The sequence below is a fragment of the Micropterus salmoides genome, unplaced genomic scaffold, assembly GCF_014851395.1.
Source record: "Micropterus salmoides isolate LMB-PRFRI ecotype aquatic unplaced genomic scaffold, ASM1485139v1 Ms_hic_scaffold_2, whole genome shotgun sequence".
Lineage (NCBI taxonomy): Eukaryota > Metazoa > Chordata > Actinopteri > Centrarchiformes > Centrarchidae > Micropterus > Micropterus salmoides.
In genome coordinates, this window is record NW_024041150.1 from 22,943,245 (window position 1) to 22,970,978 (window position 27,734).

General features: G+C 41.2%; 1 protein-coding gene across 29 annotated transcripts in view; it reads right to left on the minus strand.

The window, feature by feature from the left end:
• LOC119912904 (receptor-type tyrosine-protein phosphatase delta-like) overlaps positions 1–27,734 on the minus strand; it is a 371,622-nt gene that overhangs the window by 222,962 nt on the left and 120,926 nt on the right. For all 29 annotated transcript variants that reach the window (XM_038732142.1, XM_038732135.1, XM_038732138.1 and 26 more), the window contains exons 5-6: positions 8,582–8,654; positions 4,800–4,908 (exon numbers count right to left, since the gene is read on the minus strand). The gene's annotated coding sequence lies outside the window, so the exon portion shown is untranslated. The remainder of the gene's footprint in view (positions 1–4,799; positions 4,909–8,581; positions 8,655–27,734) is intronic.

Below are 27,734 nucleotides of genomic sequence, written 5' to 3' on the forward strand. Positions count from 1 at the left end.
ACAGAAAGCAGTTCTCCTTTCTCAGCATATTCTTTAGAAGACGGGTTGGGTGTCTCTGATGGAGACATTCAAATGTCTATTTATCTTTTCTCAGTAGACATGTAAAGGAAATTTGTCTGCAAATTAAGAATATAATTAAAAATCTACCTTATCAATAAACATGCAATAAGCTCAATTTGCATACCACCAAATTAGGGTGTATGTGTCTTTTCAAGTAGTCTAAGAAAGTCCGTTTAAGGTGGTGTAAAAAATAAACCAGAAGCCATTGAGACCATTAAGACTCTCAGTATTGATTTGATGTTTGCATGTAAATCCATGGTTATAGCAAATCAAAGAGAATGGACGCCGATCACTTTAATGATGGGAGGTAAACCCGCACTGCCCTGGAGGTGCCTTAGTTTAGTCTCGGAGGGCAACTGGTGATGCACAGCACCATCTTGTGGTTGTATCACGCTGGACACAGGTTGGCATAACAACACCTTTTGACTGAAAAAGGTTTAAAGTATATAAATTTGATGATTCCAAGTCATAGTTCAAACTGCTAAAATAGCATTCCCCTAAAAGTGTGATTCTAAAAGAGATGCGTATTAACATATCTCCTTCATTCCTTTTGGGGATTGTAATCGGATTAATGATGCAGAGGTTTTAACTGAATGGATCATAACACTTGCTTTTGCCATGTGGACATTAACCACACATGTCTGCACTATGATACAGAATAAGGAACTCTGTAACTAACAATATCTATAAGCATTAAGCAATGTTTATTCCATTCGTGTTTTTGTATTTATTTCTCTGTATGCCTGCGTTCGCACGTGCTTGTACTTCTGTGCTTAAGAGTGAGATCTTATAGTGCACTGGAGCCATTACCTGTCACGTGACTAATGAGCAGACGGTGTGCAGTTAACGGCCATGAAATATGTACCAAAAGTTAATACCTCATTCATAGTGCCTTGAGATAAATGCGTGCATTTCATTAAACACACCACGTAGCTTGACTCTGCAGCAAAATGATTCCTCCTTGCGGAGGAAATGTGCTTTTCCTCGCAATAGCAATGTAATGTTAAAGAATAAGCACTTTTATTACTTTGTATAACTACAAATTAGGGAAGATTAGAAATGTGTACTTGCTGCAACTCAGCCTCTACACACCCCTGCTGAGTCTGTACTGTATTTAAGTAAGTAATATAGGGGTTATCATTTATTATTGTCCTCCTTTTATTTTCCTGATCTACTATAGCCAGTACTTCAATCTCTAATCCCGTCTGTTTGTGGTCTAGTAGAGATTCACCCAGGGAAACCTCTAGCTGCTATCTGAGGTAAAGCAGATTTGATCCATTTTCCAGAGCATATCTGTCTTTTTCAGACGGGCGCTTTTCAAAAGAAATATGTCAGCAGTCTGGGGATTATGCTTTTTTTTTTTTTGCTAATCACCAAAAGACTCAACCTGCCCCGACATTTTTTGGGTTCGACAATGCAGTACGCCGAGCAAACGCTCTTTCCCATTTAGATGCTTATTTTGATCTACTTTTATTCTAATTGTATTGGTACAATCAGATGTATGAACCATTAACTTCATGCTCCGCTGACTTACATGATTATCTTGTGTGAATTAAAGGTGATTTAGCAGAGAAACGGCAGAAGATGGACTCATTTCACAAGCTTGTTCTCCTGATGTTGAGCGAACAGGCTCATCATCATTCATCCAGATTTGCTCTTCTGAGGGAGAGCGCGAGGAGTTGGCACGGTTTACTCTGTTGGGGGATAAACCATCTATCAAAGCATCATGGAGGTGAATACTCGGGTAAACATTTTCCTTCTCAGTCCTACGTCCTGACAGCACTTCCACACACTATACTGCATGTGTTAGTGGGGGAAATGTAAAATATATGTGCATAATGGTTTCTAGACTGTATATACTGTAGTAGACTAGTTAAGAGGGCAATTCTTACTCCTGCGCTGTGTGTGTGTTTTCTTTTTGCTAACCGGCACTCAAGTGTAAGCACACAACATGTGGGATGAGCGTGATGGACTCCTGGTATCGTTGGTAGTTATTTGTGGCGTGCCTATAACCACAATTCCCCTGCCACAGCTTATTGCAGGGTGAAGCTGAGCGAGATATACTCTGAGGCTGGCATAAAGCCACTGGGCTTTGTAATAATTCATTGGCCAAAAAGCCCTCCGTGTACTCACTGTGCAATATTTATACCCCGCTGAATGTATTTTCTCAGCTACATCATTGCACAGGCCCAGGGCAGGGATTTTCTCTTCTGAGAACAGGTTTTAGTATTTCAGACCATAGTTAAATCTGGCAAACAATTAAATTTTTTTATATTTCTCACATGATCACATTCTGTCTGTTAAGAATGATGCATGTGGCTCCAAAGCCAATGCCTGTTTTTTAACTTTATATATTTTAGATTGTTTTTAATGCCTTACTCTAATCCCATATATATATTTTAACTATCTGTTATATCCATCTGGCAGTAGAACAAGAACATGATTTGAACTTTTTATACTTTTTAGTGATTATTTACTCAAAGATGAACATTAACTTGTTATGTGTTATGTGTCCCGCGCCCCTGTATGAGACTGTCCTGAAATTCACTCTTACTCTATTCCACAGTACGCTGTCCTAATCCAGTCTGAACTCTCAGTAGAGTTTATTTCTGTTTTGTTCTTGATTAGCCCTGTCTTTCTCTTTGTTTGTAGTTCCTTTTTTCCCTCCTATATCCTTCTTTGTTCGTGTTCTTTCATTACAAATTTTTTTCCTCGTTCCTCAGGGAGGCCTCACATGAAATACAAATGCTTCAAATTATGGTTCAAAAAATATTTTTTCCAAAGTGGAGGAGTGTTAATGGACACATGAAAGACAATAAGAGTTTCTGGGTTCGTTCAACACATTCTTGTGAACAGGGTTGTACTCAGAAATTGCAAAATATTACTAGTTACTTATTACTTCTTAAAAAAGTAATAATATTGCTTTACATGTTACTTAAAAAAAACAAAACAAAGCAGTCTCTCTCGACTTTATCATCTTCATCAACAACAGCAGCGAGGAGTGTAATTTTTACAAAACATATTGCCTAGAGTTTCTTAAGAAAGTATAACAAAGCAAGTAAATCCCAACTTTTGAACTAGACTACATTTTTCTGCATATGTATTTATAACAGCAGTAGCCTATTATTCAGTTTTGTTTTCTTTTAAACGTTGTTGTTACGTTGCACGCCACTCTCTCCTGACTAGTTCATGCATCACAGGCAGCAGCAGCCAGTTTCTTTCTAGAAGTTTCATGTTGCTGTGCTGCTTCAGCAGATGCTTCAATAAATTAGATGGAGAATTGTTCTTGGTTGAAAGCTTTTTGCTGGTCGCACAAAGTTTGGTTACTTGGATTAGTAACGGAAATGGAAAGGTAATCCATTACTTTACTTAGTTACTGGGGAAATAATGTTATTACAGTAATGCATTACTGCCCAACACTGCTTGCGAATGATAGCGCGAGCCATTCAGTGACACGCAGATTCAAAATGCTATGAACAAATTATATTTGGATTTTTGCATAAATTGATGATACCAATATTAAAATTTGTCTGTGAATCCCAACCAATTATGAATTCGCAGGCATCGCTCTGTAATACAAGCAATGGAAGATGAAGGTGGGTAAGTGGGTGTCATTTTGAGGACAGACTTAATATTAAATGTGGTAGTCAACAGGGATTTTCTGTTAGGCCTCCCCCTTGTATTTCTGCACTCCTTAAAACTCACTGAGAACACTGACTTTACCAACTCCGATGATGACACACAACTTTGTACTGTTTTGTCATGAGCTTCAAACAGTGTGACATCTTTATTTGTATTTTTGTCTCATTTTACACCACAAGTAGCTGTTTGTCCCGGAGAGTCTCATAATTCTTTAATTACAGGAACAGGAATTCTATTTTTTGCACAAGACAAGTCTCAGTCCCAAAAGGGACAAACTCTTTAAACCCACATAGACAAAAGAGGTTTGAACTCTAGACTTTTTGCTTATTTTGAAACCTCCAATAGGAGTTGAAGGTGGAGAGTTAAAAAATTACCCCACTGTTATTGCTTTAAATATTTTACAGCTATGAATTACAGATAAGTAACAGTGAAAATTAAAGTCTGTCAAAATCTGGATAAATTTTTACCACCACCTCCTGTCAAACTGATTAAATTGATGAATTGAAAAGTGATTGAAAGACTACACTGACACATTTAAAGACACTAAAAAACAGCTCAAAATTACAAATTGCAATTTCAGTTCTGACAGCATCATGAATCCAATTTTTAACTTAAACTAAATTGTGGTTTATACTTCCTAAAGATGGGTCAATGGGAAATACATGTGCTAAATTTAAAAGCAATTTGAAGAAATCTTTACAAACTCCTTGTTATATATATGTTTGTCACCCACACATTTCACATTATGTTACTTTTATACCATTCACAAAATCATAAGCTACATCTCAATTTAAAAAGACTGATCTGTTTAAAAAAGGCTCTCCTGCACTGTTTTTTTTTTTCTTTTTTTTTTAATGAAAATGCTGTTCCAGTCTGTTCTGAAAGCAGCTTTTCTCATATTAAAAGCTTAAAGTGAAGAGGAAATTTTGTAGCTTATTTTACAATTAAGCTCTTTTTCCCCCCTCAAGAATGAATAAGATAAAGTCATAACTAAATTAGCTACCAAAAAATATTAAGTTTAATAGGGAAAAACCTTGTCTGAGAAAAACTGCTTCCCTGTGGTTTGTTGAATTTGAAAGAAAACTTGTTCAACTCACCAGGAAATGAGGCTCCTCTGTTGGGTTCATGCAGGTGCCAACATGCTGCCCGTGCTGCAGTTTTACCTCACCGACACACCACCGATATCAATGCCCCCTTTGCCCCCACCTAGGAGATGAGATAACATCAGTGGGATAAGGTTTTTTTTTTATCTCAAACAAATGGACAGAATATATGGACCAAAGCTTGGTCTGAATACATATGTTAAGAATACGGCTGAAATATGACCAGATGAGCCTCTACTATTCTGCAGATAACCGCACCAAAAATCAACAAGCATCAACACACCGCCTGCCTGAGAGGCTTAGTCCATCATTTGAAAGCAAAAGAAATCAGTGGATGAAATGAATTTCTAATATTAGCGTGTTTTCATGGACTATTTTCAACAATGCACTTATTTATTTACTGATGCAGCGAGCGGGCAAGAGGATACTTATGGGAGAAAGCTCAAAACAAATATGTCAGTTCTGATATGTTCATTTTGTCTATGTTCTCTTACTTTTCTTGTGGCGCATTGTGTCTCTTGAGCAACCAGCTTGCATGTTTTTGTTGTTGTTGGTTTTTTTTGTGTGTACCCACTCTTTTGATATTGCACACACTATGACAAAGGACACCTGAGCAGGAATATAAGACCAAAGCTGTCAAATGTAAAAGTCACCGATGGCACACTTGTGCCTCAGTCCATTTTCATACTTCTTCTTTCATTTGGCTAATCTGACTGTAGTTCCAAAGACTTGTCAGTGATGGCAAGGTATACCTACTATAGCCAAATGAATTCACTGTAAATCTGAACATGCAAATTACCATAACTATTTTTTCATTCACTTTACGTGCAGATTTGTGTTTGCAATATAAAAAAAATACTGTGATGCTACCCTTAGGTCAAACCTCAGCTCAAAATAATCATCCAAGGTCAGTCTAAAAGACTCCACTTTCCATCTCGGTGGCGTCCCCTTTGTGTTATTAGAAAAATATCCTCAGCATTTTTTTAACTCACGAGGCTGCATTTGCATAGAATTAACCTCTCAATAGACACATTAAAGACGGGCCTAAATCTGACGTGCCTTTGGAATAGATTATGTGCATTTGCATAACGTTTGCCTCCTGTGCAGGTGATAAAGCAGTATTAAGCCTGGATTACAGTATTTGATTTTGTTTGCGTGTGTGTGTGTGTAAGTAGGTGTGTGTGTGTGTGTGTGTATACAATAAATATATACTTAGCTGTGTACCTGAATATGTGCAAACTGGAATCTGTTTTAGCTGTTTTGGCATGCCTCCCTTTCGCCAGCAGGGCCAAAGAGAACAGTGTGCTATGCTTGACTGCCATGTTACTCATGTGACCTCATGAAAGTACAAGTCCCTTCAAGCGGTATAATAAATCACTACAGCCGGGGCTGGCCCACATCTCACACACACACACACACACGTTTTGCTAGCCATAACACAATATATCAACCAAGTATGGAAACACAATCATCAGGTACCCTGACCCTTTCAGGTAGCAGGATGGACCAGTAGCCATTCAGGCCGTACCACACATCCTAATGGAAGGCATACTCTTAACCCATTGATGCATCCTTGATACTTAACCCTTAACTTACACCAAGAGAACTCATACCTGGCAACATCTATTCCTTAACCAGAAGACAGAAGAGAGTCTCAATGTAAATGTATCACCTAAGGCTTGATAAAAAAAAGTATACTTTATACATCATAAAGCTATCGTCACATTAAGATCCATCATTCAACACATCACTAATGCACTGTGCTTTGTGGCACTTTATCTTTTTTCCCAATTATAAATGCTCTTGGCTGTAAAAAGACAGCATTTTTCACTGTTAACAGGTCACTCTCCTTGTTTACTGTAAGCACATTTAGAATGTAGTCTTTGGAAAGTTTTTTGGCTGCAGGACTCACTGCTATTCTAAACCAGGTCACCTGCTACTGCTGCGAATTCTGCTTTATATAACACAGCTCCATCTGACAGGTGTAGGGCAGCTACGTACTCACTGCCCTCTGTAAAATGCACCACAACATCCTTTAACAAGTGTCTTTGACACTTTCTCTCCGCTGAGAAACGGCAGATTCAATTCAAATTTAATGCCTTAATGGTTCTTGAACAGAGCATTCAAATGGCCTCCAACAGTCTGTGCGATAGTGACAATTTTGCCGCTGTCATTTACAATCCTTCAGGCACAAAGTTAGTCTAACTCACTTGTCTGTACTTAACTGTTTTTGGCCTGCCTTTCCAACGAAGCTACATTTGTCGCTGTCATCTTTAATTTAAATCACTTTGCCACCTGAGCCTCCAACAAATATTCGCAAATGTTCACGGTAATTGCCACGAGGGACAGAGGGCATCATATGTGTGCAGTGCTCTGAGTGAAAAGCATCATAGCCTCGCAACGTTTTCTACTCACCTATGTGACACACTTGGGAATATATTTGAGGCTGCTGGGTTCGAATGCCTCTGCCTTAATTTGATCTCAAAATAGCACACAGCAAAACTTCCCTCGTTGGAAATCCTATGGCTATGTGGAGGAATGTTCTGGTGTACGCTGGCCTCTGTCAGGGGAACATTAACTCACAGGCAACACAAATGCTCCAATTACAGCTGCACCAGCAAGTCCATTGGGGGAAATGACAGCACTACTCATTGATCTGAAAAACAGCACTGTGATAGAGGGTAGCTCCATGATGGTAACAATAAGCCAGTACGAAAAGTAATTAATTTCATTTGAGATATGTGGACTTGTTGCAGTGTAGTTGGGCATTTGTAGTCATGTGAACATGTGAGTGCAGTGTGAAGTGCTTCTATATATGTAACAATATAGTAGAAGGCAAATGGTATCACATTCTAGTGACAAAATGTTTTTGCTAGATGATTCTGGAGATTCAGTGTGTTTTCATTCGAGTAACCTAGTGTTTTTGATTTTACTTCTCAAGAAGCTTTTTGCAGTAGTCCCTAAGTGTTTGCATGTGTACTTAGGCCTCCACAATGTGCTAAAAGCTCTGGTCAGTGCTCTATCTAAACGCTGTGAGAAGTGCAAATGGGTGCGTCGTCGTCACAGTCCTAATGTGAAAGCAGATCTCTTAAAACAACAGTAGAGCAGAAGCAGCAGTAGAGATTCCTGTACTCCAGAGGGCACCATTATCATGCTTTATGTTAACTCTGCACCCGTCTCCTGCATAATGACAATAAAGTTGAATCTAATTTAATTGTATGTTTGTCATTGTGCTATACTGCACAAGTCCGGTACAGTAGTCAAACAGCAGCATCACCGGTACTGATCTCTAAATGTCTATGAGATAAATTCTGGTCAGATTTATGAAATGTGATTACAGCAGGACAATCGACTGTATTAATACTGCAGCCAGTGGAAAAACAGCTAGTAAAAAGGGCATTTAATGTTCTACAATTTGTAAGACATCCAGCCTGGATTGGAAAAAGAGGAAATCAAACTTAACTTGTTTGCCAAGCTCGGGTATTATTTCACATCAAATAATAAAAGTCAGGCAGTCAAGAAACCACTGACTGAACAATAGATCATGTGCAGACATGTACTCTTTCCGTGCATTCATTCATCCTAACAGCATTTATCTGTTTGACCCTTGATTTGATTTGTTTGGGCTGACATTATTATCTTGTTGATTTTTGTGGGTGCATTGACATTTGAACAGGATTTTGGCCACCGCTGATTGTCATAGATGGAGTGCCTTTATTAAATAATACAATTTCAAGGAAGGCTTTCTTTACTGGATTAGAAAATGTGGATCTTACCAGTTTGGAATAGCCAATTGCGATTGCTGCCCCGGACCAGAGTGATGAAAGAAGAGAACTCCTCGGAATCTCCCTGGAGGGAAACAGATAGAGAAGACAGGAAGTGTCATGTGTTAGTGTATTGTGTCATTGTCCATTCACAACACTTCAGATCACTGTACAATACTGCGCTTGTACTGTAAGTTTGCATACATCACATACTGACATGTATGGAGATGAGCATAAACCACAACACAATGTAGCCACTATGCATAGCTGTGTTATCAGCACAGTCCCATTGAGTTTTGTAAACATGCTTCATGTACTTTGAGGAGGTGATTTTCTGTTGTGCATAATGGGAGCTGCTAAAAATAGACTCCTGCATGAACGCTGACAGTGTCTCCACCACATGCTGAAGACAGGATAGCAGGATGTTTGGTTATGTCTGCTTGTAAGTAATAATTTCTGACAGTGACTCACTGTCATACACACTCAGTTGTGTGCAAGAAAGCATGAATTTCTGCCTAACGTACACACCTACAGATACACAATACACGCCCGGTAATAACCATACAGTGCACATACATGGGACCTTAAAATCTTTTTTTTTTCAACTGCTGGGATCAGAATTACGACTGGAAAGAAATGGGGTGGCATGGGAATCCTGGATGATGTCCGAGGAGCACAGAGGCCCTCCTCATTCTTGAAAAACACACAGACAGGCTTTGACAAACACACACACACATCAATATTAACGGTCTCCCAGGTTTACCTTAGACATTTCCAAAACCAAGCTAGTCTCAATAATGGAAGAAGAGCACAAGGATGACATTGTTTGACAACCCTCACACGTCACAGCCGCGCCGATGATTGGCAGACCTGTTTGCCTTGCATGACAATGACAGTGGTAATTGGATGTTGGACACCGTGGCACACACTGCCTCTCCTATCTGCTGTCCCCATGCAATATTCTGCATCTTCAAAGCACTACAAAAGTAAATCTAGCTTAGACTGTTTGCATCTGTAATCTTACTCCACATTTTTTTCCTACTTTGCCAAAGCACTTGATATGCAAAAATCATATGTTTACTTTTGAGATCAAAGATTCCTTCTCCCTCCCCTTTCTTCATCTTCCCCATCTAAAAATGGACTCCTTTCATTATGCAAGCCAACAAAGAGCAGCGTCTGCTCACGCAGCCCATTCCAAGCATACTGATTAATTAGCTTGTATAATTAGCTTAATGATTTAGAGAAACATGGCCATGGCCACCCAAGAAGCCATACTAATGGACCCTGTCTATGGCAATTAAAATGCCCATAACTTAACAATGTTGGCTTAAAAGTCCAGATAACTGCTGTGAAAAAAGTAGGTGGTGTAGCAGAAATGTAGCATCGTATTAGCTGGTGTTAATAAACACTGTCGTACATATCACATTTTTGTATTTACTAATGCTTTTTCCAGTGGTGCAGACACCACTGGAAGACTGAGAGCAAAAAAAGTGTTCTCATTCCTTACTATGACGATTAGCTTTAGCGCTGGTGGCATCCTTGGTGCACATAGGCCTTATATCATTAGCCTTGAAATGTGACGTAAGATGCTGAAAGTGGTGAAACCTGCTTTTTAGTGTCACAAAGAGCGAAGTTCTCATCTATGCCATTCCATATATCTTCTCTCTTCCCGTTATGTTAACTCATTCTCTGAGTGAGCACATACTGTAAAGTGCATGAGTTAGGACACGCAGTTGTGGACTATACAGTTTCCATTAAATGTGAGTCAAACCAAGACAGTATCTCTGTACTCTGAGAGTAGCATCAGCATTCCTGGCTGCACTTCAGACATAAATCGCCCGTTTATGACCTTCCCCTGAACAGTAACCAACAGAGACGCCAGCCCGACTCATAAAACCACCAGAATGTTGAGGTGGAGGTAAAGATATTACTTATCCATTCACGACTTCTAAAACGCCAGTCAAGTGGGAGCAGTTAAAAAAAAAAAATCTAATCCTTATTTGTTTTTGTTTTTTAGTGCTCTGATTGAATGCTGTGCATGCCCAATCATAAATGATGGTAATTTACAGCACACTTTGCTGCTGACAAAGCATAGGAATTATGGCGCCATTGGGCTTTTATAAACAGCACAGGAATGGACTGTGGTATGGAGGGTGCAATCAATGTTTATTGCAAGACAACTGTAAAACCAACTTCATACCTGTGACAAAAAGTGGTAGTTCGAAACTTTAGAAATGTCAAGAAAAATACTGCCCAGTTACAAATAGAGCCCAGTACTCAATGCTGAATAGCACTTCAGTGGTCCATTACATACTTTTGAAGTATTTCTGTAACAGAAGAGAACCTAACTTCAATGTCACTTGTGTAATTGCTATACATTATACTGAACCCACTACTTGATGAAAAAACAATTATATTCAATGTAACTTATTTAATTTAATTATTTATTAACTTGGGAGCAGCAGAAAAAAATAAAAATGTAAATGTGGTTACCCTATAAAGTTTGTGGCTAGGTGATAATCAGTTGACTATTTAGCCTACACACACAGCAGACACAAGGGAACATTAGCATTGATTCAGAGTTTCTCACCACCCGGCAAATGTAAGTGCAATATTCACAACCCCTTTCAGTTCTACGTTGGTCTCCACCAACTGGAAAATCTGTGTTCAGCAGTTAGCTGCTAACTTTGTCTGACTTCAGTTTGGTGCAGGGCAGGTAGTTTACAGTGGGTTCAGGCAAGCTTTTACACTTAAAAGAGCCGCATGCTGTGATTGGAAACAAGATAACCATAAAAATTAGCAAAATTATGCTAGAGCGCTTTGTACACCTGAGGGAAACTGCAGAGACAGATGCTAATTCGCTATGCATTAATCCCTACAAAGACATCTTTTACAGTACACACACAAACTGTGCTGATTAGACCCATTGTTCACATAAAACTATAGGCTACATACGTTCAGCTGTAATCTCCTTACTTGATTACAGGTTGCATATCTATTCGCTTTACAACAAACTTGAGTTAAACAGGTTGAAACATTAAAAAGGAGAAATATAAATAATTTCAACACTGACACATCATGGCATGGAAAACAGTGAGACTCCCATCTGTTAAATAATTTCTAAGAATAGGAGTGAAGAGGAGAAACAACTCGAGACAGCAACATTACGCAGTTTCTAAGTATAGATAAGCATCTAGACTGCTTCAACCGTCCTACTTGCTTTAAGTATTACAACTTAGCTCTAGATACAAGTTACTGAAGTAATATGGTTTATCAGAATCAAACAACACAACTGTATCATTCCAAATCTGATAACTAAATAACGCTGCCATTCCCAAGTTGTTTCAGCAGTTCCAGTCGTTTCCATCTGCCATCTCCCTGAAAGCCTCTTTAATGAAACAATGTAAGACAAATGTGTCATTAGGATTCGCAACACTCTCAAACACACTAATTGCCACGCAATAACAGTCTGTTTGTGTCTGTGTCTGCATGCTGCCAGCAGGTGCAATGCTATTCACTTGTGTGAGCTGAATATCACAGTCCCAAGTTTGACACCATTGTGTCAAAAACTCTGTGCTTAGCTCGTCAGCTCTGGTGCGCTGTGCCCAAACAAGCCAGCTAAAAATGAGCATTTGGGAAGTGATCTGCCTTTTGCTCCCCCCCCCCCCTCTCTCTCTGTACCCACAGCTGCCTCAGTGGCACAGGGTAACGTCACTGTCAGACGTAGATGGAATTGGTAAGATAGTACATCATATATCTGTTCAGAAGTGGCGTCATGCAACCCAAAAAAAGACTCTCTTTGGGTGGAGGAGGTTTGATATTTTAGACACATTTGCACAGGTTTGCAGTAGTCAGGCTGATGTTGATGGGATATCACATTTGCCATGTGAGCTGTCTCAGTGAGAAATGAAGAGAAGTAAAGATCACTTCATGAAGCAACAATTTTTACTTATGAGTTATGTGCACAGTTGGCATGAAAAATGGGAATTTATTTGTGCTTTATTCCTAAAACTGGCCATTGGCATCCCTACTGTCATTAATTAAATTGCTAATCCTTTAATAAACAGCCAATCACACTTGATTGACACTTTTGAAGCAAAGTGATTTTTCTTGTCCATCTTTCTCTTAGAACGAAGAATGTGATAGGCTGCTGCTGTGGTGGTGAAGAACAGGTGAGTACAGACTTCATCTTGGTATGGAACCTTTCCCTTGTCTGCAATCAAAGCCCTCTTGTCTGCAGAGTTTTCTGTCAGGCTGAAAACTTCCCATCATGCTGAAACTGCTTCTCCCCAAAGGCTATCATAATCTGCTCAGCATGCATAATGTTAATCGCTCAAATATCTCATCAACACAACAGGATAAGCGCGCTGTCAGTGCAAGGAGGGGAGTGAGTGAAATAGTGTGCGGTAGACAGAAAGCGAGAGGAGGGTTTAAAAAGAAAGGAAGGGGTTAGGCGTTGAAGGATGAAGAGACAAAAAGGGTAAAGGCTGAGAGATCAGATGAGATGATGTAAGTGAGTATGAAACAGGAAGATGCAGCGAGGAAGGACGGGAAGAGGGAAAAGACATTAAGGCTAAAGTGGGAGAATTAGATAGAGAATAAGAGAACGGAAAGGAGGGTAGCTTTGGCACTCTTTGGAAACTCTATGCCACTATATTCTGTCCCTTTTTCCAGTCAGCGTTGGCGAAGATGATAGCATTGATCATGTTCTTAAAAGACCTCTTTTCCTGCCACCGTATCACCTCACGTCATTAAGATGACTGGTTGAGTTGCCTTAAAAGGTTTCTCTTATGCTTGGCAAAGGCTGCAAGATGTGAGATTGCCTTTCACATTCTTTCCTCCCTTCATTTTGGTAAGACAAACCCAAGAATGCCTAAGTGTCTGTCATATTGATTTCCAGCAATCAGCTCTGTTATTAGATTGGATTTAATAAAAGAGGGGCATAGTCAGGGAACCAAATCTACTCAAAATTGTATTGAATTGTGACCCATCCAAAAGCAGCGGGCATATTCACGTGGATTGAGATTGTTTGTAATTGGAAGCACATGTTCATCAATCAAAACCAGGTAATTCCATCACATCCATCGCCTCCATGACAGATACTCTATTTCTGCTGCCCTGATACATTACTTCTTTGACGCTTACACCCCCGGGTTTCCCTAAGGAGTTCCCATCTCAAATCTCAGGAGTACTTGGAGGACGGAAGAAGTAAATAGATTTTGTTCTCCAGATAGCTCAGATTTCCTCCTCTATAAATCCACTTGTCCCCGCATAAATCTTTGGGAAGTTTGGGCTGCCCTGTGCCTCTGCTTATTAGCCAACCAGGGATCAATTTATCACCTTTGAGGACAAAGAATGGAGGTGCCGGGGGATTCTTTCTATCCCTTTGATTTATGGAGTCGGAAGAGAGGCAGGGCATTTTTGGGTCATGCAAATTCGTCTCGGCACAAGTGCCTGCCCAACCTACCTCCTCTTTGTGTTGAATTAATTCCTTTGGCAGTGAGAGGAAGGGTGGAATCTGTAAGTAAATCAGGTAGTCGGCGTATGAATGACAAGGTTAGGCCTGTTCAAGTAAGTGGTAATGATGGCGCTGTGTAAATGCACTGACCATGCTTCAAAGGGAATTATCCACTTTCAGTGATGGCTGAAATTAAGGCTGTTGGGCCTGACTGAATATTCCTCAAACAGACTCTCAAAGCCTCAGAACAAGCTTAAGCTTAGCCACAACTGCTTTCGTGCAATTCCACGCCTGCACCACTAGTCTGTGCTATCGGTCTATCAAATTGTTCCTCCACACTTGTGACCCATTTTTTCCCAATGTAAGGAGCTGCAGGAATGTGGCCGCCCCGCCTCACCTGCACTAAGTGGCCACCTCTTCTTGGCAAATGAACTACAATGCCAGGCTCCTGCTCTACAACTCCCTCATTTGTAATTGTCCTCATGTAAATGATGGACTGGGAACGGGGGATGGGCAGGGGGACTTGTGGGAAATGTATTTCTTGTGAAGTCGAAGTGAGGTTGAAGGAGGGTTGCTGGTTTTGCATTGCGGTTACAAGGCAGGTTTGAAACGTTGCATCACGCTTTTGTTTGGCATACAAGTGTGAATCCAGTGTGATTCAACCTCTTATCATCAGACGCTATAAAAAGCAGAGAATGGGTAAAGGAGGCTCTCTTTTGAGGTTACAAAATGCACTTTTATGTCGGAACACTCATTCTTCCTGTAAGTTGTGTGTGTGTGTGTGTGCTGACAGACTGTAGACTAAAATGCAAAATATTAACACACATTCAGATGTCAGTCTGTGTTTGGCAGCTTTTTAGATATTCAAATTTGAGTTTTACAATACCTTCTGTTTCACATGCAGTTTCAAATCAACACAAAAGCCATCCCCTTCCCTTTTTTGTGTGCGTCTTAACTACAAACTGCGTGCAGGCTCCACTTCACAACTCACTCGCCACTGCCTTGGCTCTCGTCCACACTCATCCCTCCTCATAACGAATGAGCCAGCACCAGCCAGCAGATTTCTCCAACGCCTACCAGTACCGCCATATCTTTGTCATCTTCTCTCTCCCGCGTTCTCCCTCCTGCTCTCACTTCCTCTCTCTTTTCCTTTTTCTACCTTGTTTAGGCACACTCTAGCCTTTTTTTTTTTGTGGCAGAGAGCATAAGACTCGCCGTTTGCTGAGTGGGCAGCGGGGAGCGGAGGAGGAAAGAAGAGAAATAGAAAGAAAGGCGCAGAAGGAGGAGGGAGGAAGAGAGTTATCTAACAGGATTAAAGGAGAACAACGGAATGGAGAGCACTTAAAATACTCATGACATGAGCCCTCTTGCAAAAAGGAGGGGATGAGTAACAATGGCTGAATCACTCTTGAGGCTCTCTGTCTCTACACAATATGCTCTCTCCTTCTTCCTCTGTCTCTCTATTGCCACCTATGTTTCTCTTTCATTCTCATCCTATCTTCCCCTATTGGCCTCATTTTTACTTACTGGCCAGGGGATTTGATGGATCTCAGAGGAGTCATGTTAATAATGTGAGAGAGAGTGGCTTTAATTAACCAATAGAAGAAAAGGTATTCAATTCAAATATAAGGACAGGCACTTCCACCAGCATACTGTAAGCCGTGGGTAGATATTGTTAGATAGAGGGGGAGAAAATGGATGGGGGAGGGCAGTCAGGAGGGAGAAAGGGTAGAGGTGAGTAAAAGATGATCAGGAGGTGCTAAGAGAGATATAAGGTTTCACAAGTAGGGGAATGAGAATCTGGCGAGAATGAATGATGGGTAGATTTAGATGAAGAAAATCAGAGATTTGGCAAAAGGCAGAACAATCCAGTGTTTAGCCAAGGGGTGCGTGGATTGATGATGAAGTATATCATGTCAAGAATTGGGCTAGAACAACTGCTTGTCCCACTTCTGTCTCAAACCACAGCGAGAAAGAGGAGATATACAAGGATTGCCCAGCAAGGCCAAACAAAATTCTTTGTTACCTTTACCGGTCTGTTAAACACTAGTGTGTGTGTGTGTGTGTGTATATTGAAACGTTGACAGCAAATATGAACAAATACCCTTCACCTCACCCCCACCATACGAGAATCAGAAAGGTGGAACAACATGACAAATTTCCTCGGGGCGGATCGAACTTTTCGGGGAGAGAATGGCACTTCAAACGATCGGCGTGCCTCGCCAGCTTCCCTGCCCGTCTGACTCACGAAGATAGCAGCCGTCTGGCAGCTCGTCCGAGAACACGCGCACGCTCCTTTGCACACAGGTGTGGGAGCACACAGGATTTTACACAGGTACACACTCTTCTACTGTACACCCCAACAAACAAACATCCTCCACCTTTTGTAAACGGAGGCATGGCATATCCTTTGTGCAAAACTTGACAACTGCCTACATGTTGAGTAGGTTTTAATGCAGCAAACTAATGTGTTTAAGCTATAAAATGACTCCGCTTGGCCCATCATACGTCTGAGTGAGGTCTCTGGAGTTGCTGCTGCCTCTCTTTTTATATCACATAACAAACATGTGACAGCAGTGGGAGGAAAATCTCTCCAGCCTTTGTAAATAGACAAGCCGTTCTCACTCCCTGACTCATCACATATGGACGCATGATCAAGACCCATTGACGTCAGTTTGTAACGCACTGGGAATCCCTATAACGTCATAGTTCAATGCAGTTGACGTATGTAGTTATTTCAACCCAAACCATGATCTTTTCCAAACCTTAACTTTGTTGCCTAAACCTAACCAAATTGCAACGATTCACAACTTTAATAACGTGCCGTTTCAAAATGGCGATGTTTGGAAACACTAAAGTTTTATTTTGAAAGTGTAACAGGACGTTGCATATTTGTTGTTGCTAAGCGTTCCTAACTTAAAAAACGTAACTATAGCTAACTAAAAATTACGCAAAAGGGGTACCCAGGGCGACGCCACAGGGCCTTGACCAAGCGTCAATATGTGACGAGTGTTGAAATAGAGCACCACTTCAATATTTTACTCATGGCTTGGTCTTATTGAGCATTCGTTCTTTTTGAAGCGTCACTTCTTCTAAAATGGAGAGAGGAAAGCAAATATGTATATGCAAACATATGTATAAATAAAGGCGGCAGTGAGTGATTGTGTATGCTCGCATGGTGCATTCTGTCCTACTTCTCAGCAAGAGATATTGCGCCCTTGATGGTTATGTAAGGGACGAATTTTAATGATGGTGAGATCATGTCAGTATGCACAAAATAATGACGACTAGCCTGGTAAATTGACTGAGAGATTTGGCTTTTGGTGCTGACTCTCCATCTACAGAGAGGACTTAAGGAGCTTCTGGGATTTGAAAGTTGAAAGATAAAGGCTCAGTTACGCTGGGGATCTGTGAGTGCCTCAATTTTCAGCTCCGCGCCATGACAAGAATCATTAGGCTAGAAAAAAACCTGATGGAATAACTAAAAGGCATAATCGGTTGTTTACAATGGCGGGGGAGGGCGGAAGAGGAGGAAGGGGATGGGAAAAAACCTTCACAGATGAAGATGGGGTTAAGAAAAAAAAAAAAAAAACCTTCAGAGTGACCAGACGGCACTGTGACATATTCTGAATCCTCACTGACACACTCCTGATGTGTGACAGCGAGGGACAGATGGAAAAAGCAGAGGGAGAAGTACATGTAAAGGCGGCAGAGCGGATGGATAGAGGAATAGAAGAGCTGGTTGAGGGAAGGATTAATGAAAAGGTGGGAGAGTAAAGTAGAACGAGAAGAAGAAAATGGACACAATCTCCGGATGTCCTGAGACCTCTTTCAAGTTTACTCGAGTGCCCTTTGGCAAGGCACTCTGACCGCTTACAATGAAGCTGCTCGGTGGCAAACAGTACGGCGAGGGGCGGCTCCCAGGCGGGAAGGTGTGAATGAGTATGACCCTTTCTCTCTCTCTGCAACTACTCCCCAAGGCTGCTCCTGTAAATAAAAATGTGTTCCTAGTCAACATGCCTTGTCTGTTAAAGGGTTAGCCTTTAAAGAGAGCAACACAGAGTGGAAAGGAGAGCAATGAAGTGAAGAAAAGACAGCAAAATAAATCACTTAAAGCATGAGGAAATGGAGAACGTAACAAATAACACAAAATTGCTTTAGTTTGAGATACAGTGAGCAACGCGCATCAGAGAAGACTGTAAGGCCAAGGACATTATGACTGCCATGATTGCTGCTGATCTGAGACCTGTGACAGAGTGAGGAGCATCACCGCACACTTGGCAATGACTTACAGAATACTAAAGAGAAAGTCATGTCACCAGAAGGAGGGAGAAAGTGAAGGGGGAAGGAATGCAGGGAGGGAAAGACAAAGCATTGAGAGGCAGCGTGAGGATGGATGACGGAATATTAAAGCGTGGAGTGTAAAGTGAAAGTGGTACAGCGAGACAGAGAAACAGCCAGAGAGGGAGAGGCAGCTGAGAAGAACAAGGGAAACAGTGTGAATGAATATTAGGGAGAGGGCTATTCACCTGGTGTTGATATGGATGAAGACGGTGGGGGGGGAGGGAGACAGTCTAAAAGTGAAGAGAGTGTGCAAAAGAGAGATACGGGTTCTTACTCTCCTCTGGGAAGGTCTTAAAAAAAAATTAGCAAGACAGGTGAGGTAGAGAGAGTGAATGGGAGAGAATGGCGAGGGGACTGGGGAGAAGTGTGGGATAAAAGGGAAGGAGCGAGCAGAAGAATTTTTTTAGGAAGGAGAGCAGAGATAAAAATAGAGAAGGAGACAGAAGAGGAGACATTCCGAACAAGTCCAAACCATCGCGCCAGAACTCACTTATCTCCCAAAGTGCAGACAGTACATTATCGCCACTGGCACTAAAAACAGCCTGAATCATCAATAAATGAAATCCAGCGCAGGTAAACATGACGCAGTGTTTCAAGCACAGAGGTATCAGTGCTGACAAAGGGAGCGCGATGGTGAGAGGATACGGCCATGCAGGCGATTTCTCATTATCTGCCGTGTGTCAGTTATTAACGCTGTGTCCATTCGAACATCTAATTAATGCAGATAGCCAAATGCCAAACCTGATGAAATACCACGATGAGGGATTAGCTGGAATAACAAACGCTCTGACCGGCATAACTTTGTCTCCCTGATTAGGTGGCAGAAAGGGGAGGGGAGAAGCCTTTCTGGATCACTTAAGTGTCTCTTCCTCTTTTTTTTTCTCCCTCTCTTTCTCCTCCTACCTCTACTTCGCTGTCCTTAATGAAGACTTTTTCCTTCTCTCCATGTGCCCCCATTCTCCCAGCTTCTCTCCCCTCAGTCGCTGAGTGCTGTCCTAATTCCATTCTGATAGATGGAGAGGGGAAGAGGCTCATTAAAAATGGCTTTGCTGATTGTGCTGCTGCTGTTTTTTTTCAGTCAAGAAGCGTGTGTGTGTGTGTGTGTGTGTGTGTGTGTGTGTGTTGCGTTTGACGTTATATTTAAAGAAAACATCCTGAAAAAACAAGGATGATGCTACTTAGAAGTAGAAAAGCCGAGGCCAGATTGGCATTGTTAGAGAGATCAAATCTTGAGCAGGGTGAGGATGGTATTTACTTCACATCTATCTAAGAACAATAGGTGCAGGGGTGTTATAGGAGGGAGATGAACCACAGCAGACAGTTCTTTAATTCACTGCATTTCTTTCCTTGAGGCCAGTGTCCTCTAACAGACAAACGTAACCAGTTAAGTGCCCTTTTCATGGAGGAGAACATGCTTTTCTTGCTGTTGAACAAAGAGCAGCAGCAGGTTCTGAGAAAGCTGGAGTGTTAACACAAAAGTCATCAGGGACTTTAAGTCAAGTTTGTAGATGAATCAGTGTCTTAAAGGAATATTGACATTTTGGGAAATACACTTTGGGCTTGATTTCTGAGGGACACATGAGAAGCCATACCGCTCTCATGTCTGTGCATTAAATATGAAGAGAGAGCCACCAGGAGATTAGCCTTGATTAGCATAAAAACTGGAAGCAAGGGGAACCAAACAAAGCTGGTTCTGTCCAACTTTACACCAAACAGCACCATTAAAGCTTGTTTTAAAACAAAGTGCCATTTGTTTAACTGGTACACAACTCAAATTTTAAAATCAACAACTTGTGGTTTTAAAGGGAATCAGGTGCTAGGACTATTTCTTTCTGGGCATAGTGACTTCCTGGAGTGAGGTTGCCAGGCAACCAAAGTAGACTATGAAATTGTTAAAGGTGCCGTAGAATGGAAACCTATATTTTCATTGGCATGGGTGAATGAAAAGAGTTCAGTGCCTGTAACTGACCAGTGACACCGTGATCCTCCATTGTTTCCTCCTTCATATATAAATTTTGCGCGTCCAAAATACCCCCCAAAAAATAAGAGGCGCATGCCAATAAGAGCTAGATGTTATGTAACATCTGGGATGTTAATTCCCCCAGTGCTACATAGACCAGCTCACATTCCAGAGTTAGCGGTCATACAAGCTCATAAAGCCACAGCTGTAGGTTGAGCAATGTGTCTCACAGAGAGTGCTTTTATGGTTATGAAGGAAAGCTAAATATTTTCTGGTTTTCCCTCTGATGTCCCCTGGCTGCTTTGCCTCAGCTTTGGGATTTATGAAGTTTCCTGATGGACAGCCATAAGTTTCAGCGTGGTGCTGCTAAGCCCCACCCCTCTTCTTTGCTTGAGGAAGTTGGCCAATCAGAAGCAAATGGGCTTATGGGGGGTTCTTTTGCGATGCGTTTACCACACTTGTTCATATCGTGATGATGTTGAAAATATGCTGTATCGGTCAGCTCTAATTCCTTGTATGAATTTTGACCCTGCGGCTGATTTTCCTCTGGCCTTTTTGAGAATGTTGTTGACTTCCTGCCAGCTTGACTCCTCTACCCCCGTAAGGGATAGTTGGTTCTGCTAGTTTGATGAGTCTCTCAATCTCCTTCAAGCTGTCCTCCCTTCTGGGGTCACTGTGGACTTGACGAAGGTGCTCCTCCACCTCCTCCTTTTGTTGCCTTCAACTCCCCTGATCTTTTGTCACCCAGAATCTTATGGGAAAAAGGTATAATAATGTAAGCACTGACTAAATTGTGTTTTAAAAGACAACTTGTAAAGGAGCCCTATGTTTCTCTAAGACCATCTGTATTTTGCAAGCATGTGTCAGACATAATTCTGCTCTGATTACTGACAATTTGTAATTGCCAATTTTCACCGTCACTGCCTATGAGCAAAATGATGGGTATGGCTGTAACCGATACTGGCACAGTGACCGGTTTTGAGAAATCAAGCAAAGAAGGCTACAGTTTAGGTAAATTCATCTGTTGTTCATCATCAGAATAACTGATAGGTTTATAATAATGTTTGCAGACAATAATAGCTTTTCATCGTATTACACTCTCAATTCATTCTCAATTATTTAGTCAGTCCAGTTTAATACCAAATGTAATGGGGAAATAAAAGTTGTAATAGCTCAGAGGAGATAATATTTGATTAAATGCAATCCATGAAAAGGCTTAGTGACAATACATTGACACTTTTCACAAAGACGAGATGAGCAAAGTTACGCAGTGTTGGTCAGGGATGCTTTTGTAAGACACAAAGTGGACTTTTTCCTTAAAGGTAACCAAATCAATTTTAGCTACTCATGCAAAAGTAAGTTATGTTCAATGAAATCCCCATTAGCAGCGTGTCTGGGTACAGAAGACTGAAATTAGTGTGCGCACACAAATGCAAGTTAAACATCAGCACATCTAAACACCTCAACAAATGTGCCGTGCTACGAGGTGCACAAGCAACCATTCAGAAACTGTCTCTAAGCCCAGTGCAGAATTAACAATGCACAAGTAGCTCCCTAAAGGATCAAAACAATACTCTTGAGAAATATTATGCTGTCTCTACATCAGCCTCACCGAAGGATGCCTTTAACGCATAACATGCGTTACAAGTTCTTGCACATGACGGTAGTAGACCTGTGATTATACTGACAGCCAGCAATTTCTCTGTGACAAGTAGGTGATATGCTTCTAGATTCCTACAGCACCACGTTCCCTGCTGAGGTCAAATTTTCTGCCAGTTTTCTTTAAAAATAAAGATGTCCCTGATCACACGATATATAGAAAATAAATATCAGTGTTGATTTTGTATCCACGATTTCTCAATCTAAAAATTAAACATGCCTTTGTCAATTGCAGCAGGTCCCATAAAAAGAAAATTGAAAATTGTCAGCTATTTAATCACACAAAAAACTTCATCATTTAGGCGTCAAACTAACAAAACTACTTTTATCACTATAAAATTAGCTATTTAAAATTGAATCAACTCTCTAACACTTAAGTGACCTGCAGCACAGACATAATCTCACATACATTTCTGCTGGGAACAAGCAGCCCTTTATGCAATCAACAGGCCAATATCTGTCTATAAGACTTACAACCTACACAGATGCCTGCAGTTTCAAAATGGAGCTGTAATCTATGCAGGTTGCCACAGTGTGTGGGTGTGCCAGCACATTCACACATGCAGTTAATTGAAAGGGCTATTTCAAATATTCATTTGCCACTTTCAGATGTCTCCATCATCTATTGCTAAAATTACCATCCTTTTGTTCATAAAAAGTGATTCAGTTCACCATTTAAAGCTTCGCATCACTAAATGAAAGCGAAAATGTGAAAGACACATGGGAATTGTCTCCTCATTGTTGGTTTGTCTTACTCCGAGTTTGGTTCACCCTCATGCTCTGAAGACGACCGTTTCCTTTTCTTCTTTCCATCTTTTCTGGTCCTCGCTGTGCACACAATGCTGCCAATTAGTAAACGCCGGACAGCAAGGTGAGGATTTGACTTATTTGCTTCAAACTTAATTCCACACATTTGCAATATAAGGCTTTGAAGAAAGTATTTAACAAGCCCAGCACATATGTGATAACACATGTACTGTGCATAACACACGCACAGTGATGTTTGCATGCGTGGTACAGTTTGAATGCGTTGCAGGGTGAGTGCAGTCGTGCAGTGCTCAGAATGCATGGAGCATTACACACACATCAAACCTTCCCCAGCACAACTTCAGAGCAACTGTCATGCCCGGTCCACAGATTTATTGATGACCCTTAATAAAACTGTAACATTTGATTTGCTGAGTGGGAATGATCAGGGTGATAAATAAAGCAACCAGCAGACTACAGCTGTGGTGTACACTGTAATTGTAATAGTAATGGTGCAAGCCCGTGTGGGGATGGGGGCAAATGGAGCCTGCCGAGTGAGCTGCATGCTTATTGCCTGGACGGGAGCCCTGGTTTACGACGGTAATGTATTCTCGTGCATCAAAGGCTCAAAGTTGAGAGTTTTAAAGGAGCTCGTCACTATTGATTTTGCACAAAGAGTAGCTTCCCAGGTTCATTATATGGGAGCTCTCAGCCCTTACTTTAGGCAGCGGGGCCATTGCACAAACAACTGAGAGCTCAGGGTGAGCATTCCTTTGTTGTTTAGACCAAAAATTTGTTTCAATCATTTGCTGTTTTGCATTCACTGGCTATAAAGTATAAGCCATGGCTAATGAATACTATCTGAATGACTCAAGTCCCTGGGGCTTTTTCACAATTAATACATATTTTAATTGAGCACAGAAAAAATGGGACCATTTGGTGCTTAGCTGTAAGAAAAGGGGGGGGGGGGGGGGGGGGGGGAGAATGAGGGCTAAGATGTAATTGCTGAGGTTTTCTCAGCCTTGTCTCTCAAGGAGAAACAGTTTTTTCTGCTTGTAGCCTTTGAGTCTTCAAAATGGTCAAAACAGCTAAAAATCATGCATTTTCATGTGTTTTCCTAGGGTGCAGTTTGTGCTGTGTGTGTGAAGTGTCAAATGTGGTTGTGCGAGTATGCTATGGTGGAGACATTCAGCAGTAAACTGCTTAAAAGTGATACATATTCATTTAGTTATTTTAGGTTGTTTTGGTCCGCCTTGTGCAGTGGGAGTGTACAAAAGTATGAAAAGTATGGGAAAATGTATTAATTATGTGTGTTAGTTATACCGGCTGCCTTATGTATCAAAACTTACAGTTAATTCATCCAAACATCAGACGTATCTAAAAAAACACAGCAGAGCTCAGAATGTGCTTTAACAGATGGGCGATTGTTTATGGTGGACTTGGAGAGTATTAGACAGGCAAAAGTGTAAACATCAGTGTGGGCAATCAATATCTCATTAGGGTGTCTGGCTTAGTTCATGTTTTGTCCTTTTGCATTCTCGTCACACACTTTATCAGATCTGTAACTACAGCCATTTGGTGGGAAGGGCAGTGCAGTACATGCCGCGAGATACAGGAAAATGGACCTGCACTGATCTCCACATGTTGTCCGCACACTTGCTCCGAGACGACCACCCTGTGATATAATCGGCAGTTTGAAAAACATCCGAGCAGCACAACTGGTTCACACTCCTGAATTTCTAGCAATGCCATCATCCTTTTTTTTTTTTTTTGCATATTTTCAGACAGGAGTAGAATCAGGGACACACGATTGCTAGTGGTGCTGGGAGATAATGCAGGATGAGCCTCAGGCATAGGAGGGCTAGAAAACTCCTCTTGTCACTTTAGATAAGAGAAGGGAAATGGGACTGGTTGCTGAGGGACCAGCTAAGTGCTTGTCGCTGTCCCTTTAGTTTTCCAGCAACAGGCCGCTATAGTGCATCTGGACAGGCAGATGCCCATCTCGCCACAATCAGTTGTGTATGGAGTTCAGTCCCAAATGTGTAGCGGGAAAGCAAGGTTGATGAAAGTGGGTCTAAAGTTTGCAAGTGAATTGCGCTTTAACTGTCACACTTTTGAAATATTACCTCATGGAAGTTGCAGGGCGGATAATGCATAAAGAGACTGTCCTTCAACCGGAATAGTCAGACTCCAGCCTATATGTCCGCAGGCCTCTGACCTGCTGAAGTGTCCTTGAGCATTGAGCTCAGTATTTGTAAACCCTTGGGATAATATTCTGTCAAGGCTGTCAATATACGTTTACTAAAGTATGATCTTACATTGTTTAACAGGGGTAGTCCTTTGAAATACACATTTTGTTGTTGTTCTCTTGGCTCGGGCTAGAATCTTCTTATTTTCGTCAGAAAAGTCTGCGTTACAACCTGGAGGTATGGGATTTGAAAGAACTGCACATTTAAGAGGCAAGCCTGGATTTGTTAAATATGCCATCCAATGATGGACGTGATGGGAGACGTATGATCCAGCATTTTGGGACCTTGACCTATACTAGTGACTAAAAGTCGAGATTCATCTGCCTTTACTGCTCTGATTTTGACTGTTGTTTTGTGATCAGAGACACATTTTTTCTTTAATATACTAACTGACAAATTTGCCCAGATGAACACTTGCATTACTTTTGGGCCCTGAGGAGCTCCGCACACTAAAAGTGCATTTCTATTTGTTGATTATTGATTTTGCTGGCTGGCGTGTGTTGTACTGTTGTTTTTAGGGATGTGAGTAGGAAAGTAGCTCAGAGGGACGTCTTTTTAAGAAAGCTGTTGTGGAATACTTGAAAGGGAAGTGATGCTCGTGTCGGGCCACGCTCAATTGGTTCGGTCTTCAAAGACACTATTTGCAGGCTCGTCTTCTTTGCCCTATAGCAAAGACAAGGCCTAGGTTGAACAACGCTGTAGTAACTGTTAGTATGTGGATAAAGAATCACATGCGCTCTAAATCTCATCTGCTTAAATCCAGAGTGATTACCAGGACATTTCATTATTCACCTTAACATGTGTGATCTCATCACATCCCTTTCATTTTAACCACTGTAATAATCTTCCCACTCGGGATTTTGTTTCATGATGTAAATGCTTCATGTTATTGTGAAATGGACTTAAGTGGTCTTACCTAGAGTCAGAAATTAAATTCATTAGGAAAAAATAAGTAGTGAAATGGCAGCAGGTGATTCTGCGCTGAGTGTGTTTAACCTTGTGGGACATTAAAGGCTTTAGAGGAAGAGGAGCTCCATTACTAACAGACCTGACTTTCTTTCTTGTCTGTGATATGCTTTGTTTATATGATGCAGCTTGATTGATGAATAACTTAGGTCACACAGGCATGTAGAAGCACACAAACATCCGGCCCACCCACCCACCCTCTTTAATCGGAAGGTCAGCTGCTATCCAAAATGTGTTTATTTTGAGGGTAATTGCATCAGATTGAACAGTGAAATACCATCACCTCCTGTCGGTCCCTTGGAAGATTAGCACCAAGGCCATCAGCGGGATCGATCAATGTGCAGCCCGGTGCTCGCTTGAGGGATGGGAAGGTCAATGGCTCTGTGATATTACTCAAGTTGGGGGAGATTTGGTGTCAGGGGCTTTAATTTTTAAGAGGCTAAATAATAGGGATAGTTTATGGACAAGGCTGGGGTAGATCGACATCAGCGATAAGACGACACAGGCTCAAGGGATTAAGAGCTGGGAGAGTGACTGCCAAACTAATAAAAAAATAAAATAACAGTAACTATATTCTCCAGGGTACCTGAGTCATCATACACAGGATCTCTGTGTACTATCCAATGATTATTTTCATAAGCAGGTGTACATGATCCTCAGCTCACATAGAACCAGTCCATCCCTCCTCTTCATTCAGTGGAAGTTGTGCACATTTTTGTTTCCAGTTTTTTTTAAATGCTGAGCACATCCTCTAGCGGACTCAGATCATCAGAGAGAGGGAGCTGACTAATCTCAATCCTTAAATTTATTCATGTTCAATAAAAGCTATTCATCAGCTTAAACCCGCCCGTAGTTCAAACTAAATTTGAACCACCTGGGAGAAATCTAAATGACTCCAAGGCAGCGTGGTTAAGCAGCCGAGGTGGAAAGAATGTGAGGGAGGCAGGTGGGTGGGGGGTGAGGGAGGAAAGTGGGGTGGCGATGGCGCAGTAGATAATACACATGATAATACACATCCTTTGGTGTGAGAGACCCGGGTTCAATTCCCCACTGTGACACATCCACCTATGTGTCCCTGAGCAAGACACTTAACCCCTTGTTGCTCCAGAGGCGTGCGACCTTGACATATATAGCAATTGTAAGTCACTTTGGATAAAAGCGTCAGCTAAATGAATAAATGTAAGTGTCCCCCGACTGTGAAGCTCTGCAAAGCCAGCAGGCGAGAGGGTGCATCTGTGAGCTCTTCTGTGTGTGTTGATCAAGCTTTGGCTATTGTCCAGTCACTGTAAACAGAATTACAGGTGAGTTGTCTTTGGCAAGCCACACACATTGATTATTGATTGTTAGAAAGATGTGTGTGTGTGTGTGTGTGTGTGTGTGTGTGTGTGTGTGTGTGTGTGTGTGTGTGGGGGGGGCAGTTCAGTGAAATGATGATTAAAGAACATGGAGAGCTACATGGAGAGCTAGAGCTGAACGGTTACTTATTCTTATATTGAAAGAGTGTCATTTTTAGAGCACCAATTTTAATTTTAACTCACTTATTTAACAGCTTGTTAACATGTCAAGTAAAGTAAGCTGCAAACTGTTGACTCAACTGTCACCTGCAAGCTAATTAACACGGTTCTCACATTGGCAATAAATTATTAAATAAACATGTAATAAAAAAAGTAACCTTGACTGGTGCCTAGTTAAAGGTGGTTGGTGTAAATAAAGAAAAGTTATATTTACATTCAGTCTTACTCACCAAAACACATTGTGTGTATCCTTGAGATCTCAGAAGCA